This window comes from Ursus americanus, chromosome 24, assembly GCF_024610735.1.
Source record: "Ursus americanus isolate L20-20 chromosome 24, mUrsAme1.1.p, whole genome shotgun sequence".
Lineage (NCBI taxonomy): Eukaryota > Metazoa > Chordata > Mammalia > Carnivora > Ursidae > Ursus > Ursus americanus.
This window is the reverse complement of record NC_142150.1, coordinates 43,700,919-43,708,318: the sequence shown is the minus strand read 5'-3', so window position 1 is coordinate 43,708,318 and position 7,400 is coordinate 43,700,919. Positions and strand designations below refer to the sequence as shown.

The 7,400-nt window shown below is 63.5% G+C and overlaps 1 long non-coding RNA gene across 1 annotated transcript; it reads left to right on the top strand.

Annotated features, from left to right (window-relative positions):
* The first annotated feature begins 612 nt into the window (after positions 1–612).
* On the top strand, positions 613–7,086 carry LOC123778491 (uncharacterized). Its single transcript, XR_006775931.2, has 5 exons — positions 613–836; positions 4,790–5,126; positions 5,257–5,325; positions 6,689–6,771; positions 6,966–7,086. It is a non-coding gene; the product is annotated as an uncharacterized LOC123778491 (long non-coding RNA).
* The last annotated feature ends 314 nt before the right edge of the window (positions 7,087–7,400 follow it).

Below are 7,400 nucleotides of genomic sequence, written 5' to 3'. Positions count from 1 at the left end.
TGGGGAGGGCTCTATAGGCTGAGCTCTTGGTTCATTTACGACTGGTGCTGGGGTGTCTCTGTCCGAGAGCAGAACTATCTGAGACGCGCGGGGAGCTGGTGCTGGCCTGCCCGCAGCAGGTCCCCATGGGATGAGCCGGGAAGGGCAGCCCCCAACCCTGGGCTCAAGCCCTCTGGGGGATCAAGGTACAGTCACACTCTGGCCCCTGCCCCGGGAGCATAGATCGTCACTCACTGAGCGTGCGGGACCCCACGAGTGAAGAGCAGGTGGAGAGCCGGCTCCAGCCTGCCGTCCGCCAGGAGACGGGGGCCACCGGGCGCGCTGAGGCCTGCCACCCTCCTTCCCGGTCATGGCCCCTCTGCGGAGCGGCCACGTAAACCTTTCAAGTTCGACCTCGCCGTTTTGGTTTTGTATGCTGGACTCTCTTGCCTGGCCCCGGGGGGCCATAGGGAGGACCTCTGCTGGGCGCTCAGAGCCGCCTGCCGCAGCACTGCCCACCCCCACGGCCGCCCGCTTTCCCACTGCCTGGGGTTATTCTTAACTTGCTGAGCCTCGGGCTCCAAGGCTAAAAATACCACGTCCGAAGGCCTGTGGGAAGCTGCCTCGGGCTATTTCGGTGGTTGAGCGCTGCCTCCGGGGCCCTGCGCGCTGCTGGGGCAGGGAGGGCGACGGCCCCGCTCGGCCCACGTTGGGGCCTTTCTGTCCACTTCGGGGCCCGTGGTGCCTGACTCTAGTGGCCGTCTGTCTCCAGGGAGGGTGGCAGAGCCTGGGAGCCTTGAACTCCTGACATCACAGCCAAGGAAACCAGCTCCCAGAGGGAAAGCAAGCTCCCTGAGGTAATGGTGTAGGTCTCCTCCACGGGCGGCCTGATCCAGCTCTCCCCTAACCAAGGGGTGTTTGCAGGCAGAAACCGTGGCATTGAGCCTATCAGTGGGCTTCTTGCTTCTCAGGTCAAACTTCCTCTTCTCCCTGCGCTGCTGTTTTGGGGCAATTATCTTGCCTTTACTTCCCATGCTTCCCCCCCCACCCCCCGACCCCGAGCCTGGGGTGGGGATGCAGAGCGGGCTGTGGCCCCACTGTAGGGATGTGAAAACCGAGGCCCTGCGGGGTCAGCTCAAGGTCACACTCGTGAGGGGCCAGGCAGGCCAGCAGCCACCTGTCCTGCTGCCCCCGCGTCAGGGGTGTCTCCTGGTGTCCTCTTGGGGCTCATGTCACCCTTCCCGGGCCCGCCCCCTGCACCGGCTGGTGACTGAGGGGCATTGTACTCTCAGATGGGAGGTCATCACTCCTGGGGGTCCCAGGGCCGCATGTCCCCAAGTTGGCCCACCGTGGCGGGTGTGCACCCATGCGCCTCATGTCCCCAGCGACAGCCCTGATGGGTGAGCAGGACGATCGCCCCGACAGGCCGCACAACGTGCCATTGTGTTGGGCCCAGTTGGGGCGGGTTCATTAACCGTCCCCGTGCGGGTGGCCCAGTGGGCCCGGCTAGCGCCAGGGGCAGCTCTGGGAGGTCTCCGTGCCCTTCTGCGGGGCTGGACAAAGGCCCCTTCTCTGTGTTCTGCTGCTGCCCTGGGAGATGCCATGGGTATGATGCCCACCTCGGGGCTCTGATGAGCAGCTGGGCGGCTTCCCGGCCCGGCCTATGGCCGCCCAAGGGGCCGGAAGGCAAGATGGCTCCAGCGCCCATGGGCCGGGCAGCCTCGGGGTCTGCCCACCTCTCTGAGTCTCAGTGAGCACTCCCTTGCCCCCATCGAGAGGCAGGTCACGGGGCGTTGGGAGCCGCTGTACTTGGGAAAGCCCTCAGGGCAGGGGACACACAGGGTGCCTGGTGCTCTGGGAGGCTCACAGACATTGAGGAAAACAAGCGAAGCTTCCTACCAGGGGCCCCGGGTGGGACAAGACCAGGGCAGGGGAGGGCAGGAGCCGGTGTTGTTCGCCTACATCAGTGGGGCAGGGGCCCCTCACCCTGGGGCTGGGAGGCTGAAGCCAGGGGCCCTCCATGTCCACGCTTTAGCTGCTCCCCCTGCCAAATGTCCAACCCCTGCGGGGCGGGAAGTGTGTTTGCTGAGCTGTCTCTGCGGAGGAGGGGTCTTCGGAGCTCCTTAGGGATGGAGGGCCCCTGACTAGATTCCTCTGGGCCTGGATTTCTGCCCCTGGCTGCTCCTGAGCCACGTAGGCCCCGTAGGGCCCACGGGGAGCCATGGGCAGAGAGGAGACCACCAGATGACATGCAGCTCCTTCCGGAGAACAGGGCTGTACACGTTTGTGCCGGGGGCTGGGGGTCCAAGCCCAGTACCCCCATGAGCCCTCATCCTGGCCCTGAGCCACGTAGGCCTCAAAGTATCACGTCCCAGTCCACCGCCGAGAGAAAGTGGTGCAGACGGTGAGCGGCATTGCCGAGGGACGTGGCAGCCTCTGGACGGCTGCTTCGGAGGGCTCTGATCGCCCTAGAGACCAGAGCCCCTTGCTGGCCTCTCTCTTCCCGCTGCTGCCCCCAAGGGCGTCAGCCGGTCCCCTTGGTCCCTCTCTGCCGTCTCCTGCTCGCCGATCCCCCCCTCTTCTCTTCTCTGCCCAGCTCAAAGCACCGCACCCAAGCCTTGGGGACATGGTGCCGGCCTCCAGCATTCCTGCCCTGTTTTCATTTAGGGGACGTCCCCCAAAATACCCAGCCCGCTGGAGGCGGCAACAGCCCCGAGGGCCCCCTGGGAATGCACTTGAAAGCCTTGGCTTGGCTGGGGCCTCAGGGCCGCCAAACCAGCGGCTGGCAGGAGGGTGTTCCCGGGATGAAAGCTGCAGGGAGCGCAGGACAGGGCCAGGACCCACCAGCGCGGCTTTCCGGTTTAGGCGGAGGAGGGTGGCTGCTCCCAGGCTAGGAGGGAGGCCTCAGGAATGTGGCAGCACAGCGCTGACACTCACATTTTCCTGCAGCCGGCTCCCAGCTCCGGGGACAGCAGGGCGGGGCCGGCAGACTGGGCCAGGGGACACAGCGAGGCTGAGGCCCCGGGCTGGCTGGGTCAGAAGCCCTGCTAAGGAGTGCCCCGGCCTCTCGCCCATCATGGGGGTGCTTTCGGGGCTCCTCGGACGTCTAGAGCAGTCCGTGGTCTCCATTCTCACAAGTTGTCCCTTCCCTCCTTGTCCTCAGAAAGCCTTCCCAGGATGGCCGAGGGAGGGCAGGTGCTCTGTGGGCCCCCAGGGCACTGAGTGCCCCGAGAGAGCCCACTGGGCCCCATCTGCTCCTGGGTCCAGGCTTTAAGTGGCATCATCGGGTTGCAGAAACCCAGGCCGAACTTTGGCTGGCCCCAGGGGTGAGGGTCTATGAGGTGGGCCTTGGTGGGCAGGTAGACGCTGTGGCAGCCGCCCACCTTGAGCAGAGCTTGGAGGCCGAGGCCAGGAGGGGCAGGGCCAGTCGAGGCCGGGCTTTCCTCTCCCCCAGGCATCTCGCAGCCGGACAGGGATCTGGCTCTGAGATGGGCGGAGTGGGGTGGCGGGCACGGGCCCCTCCACGGGCAGGATTTCTTCCCAGCACTGTGCCACCGCCCACATCACTGGGGACACTGGCCACGTCCTGGGCAGCAGGCTGCGTGACCAGTGCTTCCTGTGGGAGCTACTCCCCTGGGCAGCCGTGGGCTGCATCACTCTGGGCAGGGCTCTCCCTCCCTCCGGGCCTGGGTCGGTCCCCATCTGTCACGAGGGAGGACCACCACTCTCCCACCTGCCCGTGTGGCTAAGAAAGCAGCCCCAGGTGAGAGGATCTGCTACCTGGGGCTCTCAGTGTCACCACGCTGCAGGAGTGCCTGGGGTCCTTGGGGACAGACGCCCACTGGCCACCTGCCCGGGGAGCTCCCTGATGCAGCTGAGGACGCAGGCAGAGGCCAAAGAAGGGGCTCCTGCCACCCCCCGTCCTGCGGGCTGCTCCAGGAGAGCCCTGGCTGGCTTCAGGGAGCAGAGTGGCAGCGGATGGTCCTGGAGGGGGACTCGCCAGCCCCATGGGCCACTCACGGACACTGACCTTGCCTCCTGACCTCAAATATTGGCTCTGGCAGGCGGAGGGGTCAGTGGTGTGGGCCGGGCAGCGGGCGCCGGCCAGTCTGCTGCCGCGTCCCCCGTGGAGGTACCACGGGGCCAGCCTCTGCCCTTTGTGCTCCCCAGTGAACCGGGGGACACCTTGGCCACGGGTCAGAGTCTGCAGAGAAGCCGGACTACGTCCCTGCCCCCATTCCCTGGAGCCCACCACCCCCTCCAAGCGTGCTGCCTCCTCGGCGGGGACCTGGGACGAGGGGTGGGGCTCTCCCTGGCTCCTCCAGTGGCCAGGATCGATATTTGTTGGATGAATGTTGAAGTCCGGCCAGCCGGCCGCATCACCAACCCCCACTCTCGAGCCCCCGGCTCATCCTTCTTCTCTGGCCTGGCTAACCTGGACGGGTCTGGTCAGACTCCTGGCTGCGTCATGTTCTGGGTGCCCTTGGGAGAGGCCCTCTGCCTCTCTGACCCTCTGTTTCCTCATCTGTGAACCAGGCATTGTATCTCCTATTTGCTTAGAGGTCAAGTAAGACGCAGTGTCCAGTGTGAGCGGTGCGTGCCCCAGGAGACTACTCCGGAGTGCTCCTCGGCCGGCCCTGGCTGCCTCCCCTGCCCCCAGTGCCCCGTACCTGGCCCAGGACAAGCAGGGGGGAGGGTGTCAGGGATTTGGGTGCAATCCTCTTCCTCAGGTAGCCCCTGTGCACTGATGGGAGTTAAGACAAGGACACGAATCCCCGTAGATCTCACACAGCGCATTCTTCACTCTCAGAGAGAACAAGGAGCTGGCCGTGCCTTGCAGATGGTGGCGCTTCCAGGGACGAGGAGGCCTGGAGGCAGCCCTGAGTTCAAGGTTTGCCCCAGCAGGTTGAGGACAGAGCGAATACGGACTGAAGAGGCCACCGGAGCCCTGGAACCCACTCCGGGCCACACACCCCACACGCTGCTCACAACCTGGGGCCCGGGGGCAACGTGGGCCAATCGTGCACAGGACTGGTCCACCTGGCGGGACGCGAGGGTGCCCGCTCCTCTTTCCAGAAGTTGCCAGGTCTTTCCTTCCTCCTGAAACACTTGCATCCTCCAAAGAAATCCTTCAAATATGTTCCATGGTAAGGAGACCTTCGTGGAAATACCTTCAGGAAATAGCACTCGGGGGGCTTTCATTTCCTGATTTGTCAACATATTGATTGGTTGGCTCATTCATTCATTCATTCATTCATTCGTGTGCTCGTTTCCCAGCAAGGATGTGCAGAGAGCACAGCCCTTTTGGAAGTGCCTGCGAAGAAGGTGCTGGGGCTCGGGACCGAGGTAGGGGTGCGGCCCCAGCGGCAGCAGGAGTCGGGCTCTCCCACCAGCCCAGAGGGCACGGATGCTTCAGCTGTGGGCCCATTCCCTCCCTTCTTGGAGCTTCGGGGTCCCCATTGCAGGTGGCTGGAAGGGCAGCCCTGACTCTGGGGAGGCCAAGCCCTGGGGGCTGCATCAGCCTTTGCTCGCCACCTGAAAGTCTGCAGAACACAGGCCTTGGGGAGTCAGGCTGCGCCCGGAGAGGGCTCGGTCACAGCATGCCCCTGGGTCCCGAGTTTATCCCCCTCACAGCAGGCTTGGGAAACTGAGGCCCGGAGAGAGGCAGCCCCGGGTGCGGGGTCGCTGAGCGAGTCTGCAGCGCCCAGAGCCCCAGCCCGCCCTCCCCCAAGGGGCCCTTGGCTCGGCTGTCCCAGACAAAGGCCCCTCTTTGAAGCATCTCAGACAGAGCCCCTGGTTTCCGCCCGGCCCACCGGGAAGCACCAGCCACAGCAGCTGTCTTTGCATGTTGCCCGCCAGCCGGGCCGCCGGCCTTGGCTTATTGTCGGCTTCCTTGCCAGAAATATGCTTGAACAAATGCTGTAAACAAATGGAACAATCGCAGACCATCACGCTTGGATTTCTCTCTAATATGCATAAAATGGGGTACGGCTGGGGCTGCCTGCTGAGTGCCCGCCAGGCTGAGGAGTGGGAGCAGCCCCAGTGGGCGAGAGCCCCCTCTAGACCCCCGGCTGACCAGCAGGCTCTCCCCTGCCTGTGGAGCCTGCGGGCCCCTGGGGGCCAAGGCGGCAGACCTGGCCTGATCCCGTTCCACCCTTGGCCTCCCCGGTTGTTCCTGGAGAGCCAGAGCTCGGGGACCCTCTTGCGAAGACAGCCTCTTTGATTATCTAGCACTGACCTAGGGCTTGTCCTCTGGCAAACATCCGCCTTTTTATCCTGACAAAACCTTATGAGATAGGGACCATCATTATCCCATTTTATAGAGAAGTTTATAGAGGCACAGAGAGGTTAAGTCCTGGGCCCAAGGACACACAGCTCACGAGTGCAGGAGCTGGGCTTCCACCCCAGGCGGTGGGCACTGGAGTGTGCGTCCTGGCCAGAGGGTTGCTGGGGCAGGTGACCCAGAGCACTGATGAAGGAAGGTAGGGGCTCCAAACCATGGCCTTCCAGATGACCGTCCCTCCTCACACAGGGCTGAGGATGGGCTGTGTGTCTGCTTGACTCAGGGACACGGGCAGAGCCAAGGCCCTCTCCTTCCATGGACCTTGGGGAGGTTTGTGTCACCCGGGGTGACGGGTAGAAGGTGATTGAGTCCCAGCCCCCTGGCCATTCATATGTTGGAGTCCTAACCCCTCGTACGTTCAAACAGGACCTTTTTCAGAGACAAGGTCCAGTATGACCAGTATTCTCACAAGAAGGAGCAAGGTGGACACGGACACATCGGACTGAGGGGTGAGCTTCCAGAGCAGGCGGGCAGGGAGGGGACAGTCAGTGCCGTTCCTAGGTGGGGCACGTCTTCAGGTCTGTTCGGATGCAGCTAGAACAAGCTTTGGTGAACCCCGTTTCTCTTGCTGTGCTGGGAGTGGGGGGAGGTCTGTGTAAAGACCGGAGCTCAGGCATATTCATACATTTTTTTTTTATTGCAGGTACCGTTTGGCACACACAGGGATTTATTCATTCAACCGAAGTTTCTTGAGCACATGCGATGTGGGCACCAACCAGTGTGGCTCTTTTGCTAGTATGGAGAACTTAAATATAGAATCAGTGTATCTGTTTTCCCTCCTTCCTTCCTCGCGCCCACTGCTTTCCTCCCTCTTCATGGAAGGAGCTTGGACTCTCAGAGCTGGTTGCAGCCTCTGTCGGTGTGGCTGGGGCTCGGTCCAGGCCTTCCCCCTGCAGGGACCTCCCCCGGCTGGCCCCACGGCCTCCCTCGTGAACCCCTCAGCCGGCAGGTGCCCAGGGCTGCCCCCCGGCCTACAGAGTGCTCTCTCCTGCCCCGGGGGCCCACTGGTCTGGCTCCCCTGCACGGCACGGGCAGCGTTTACCTCCAGTCCGGAGCTTCGATGTCTGCTGCTGCCACC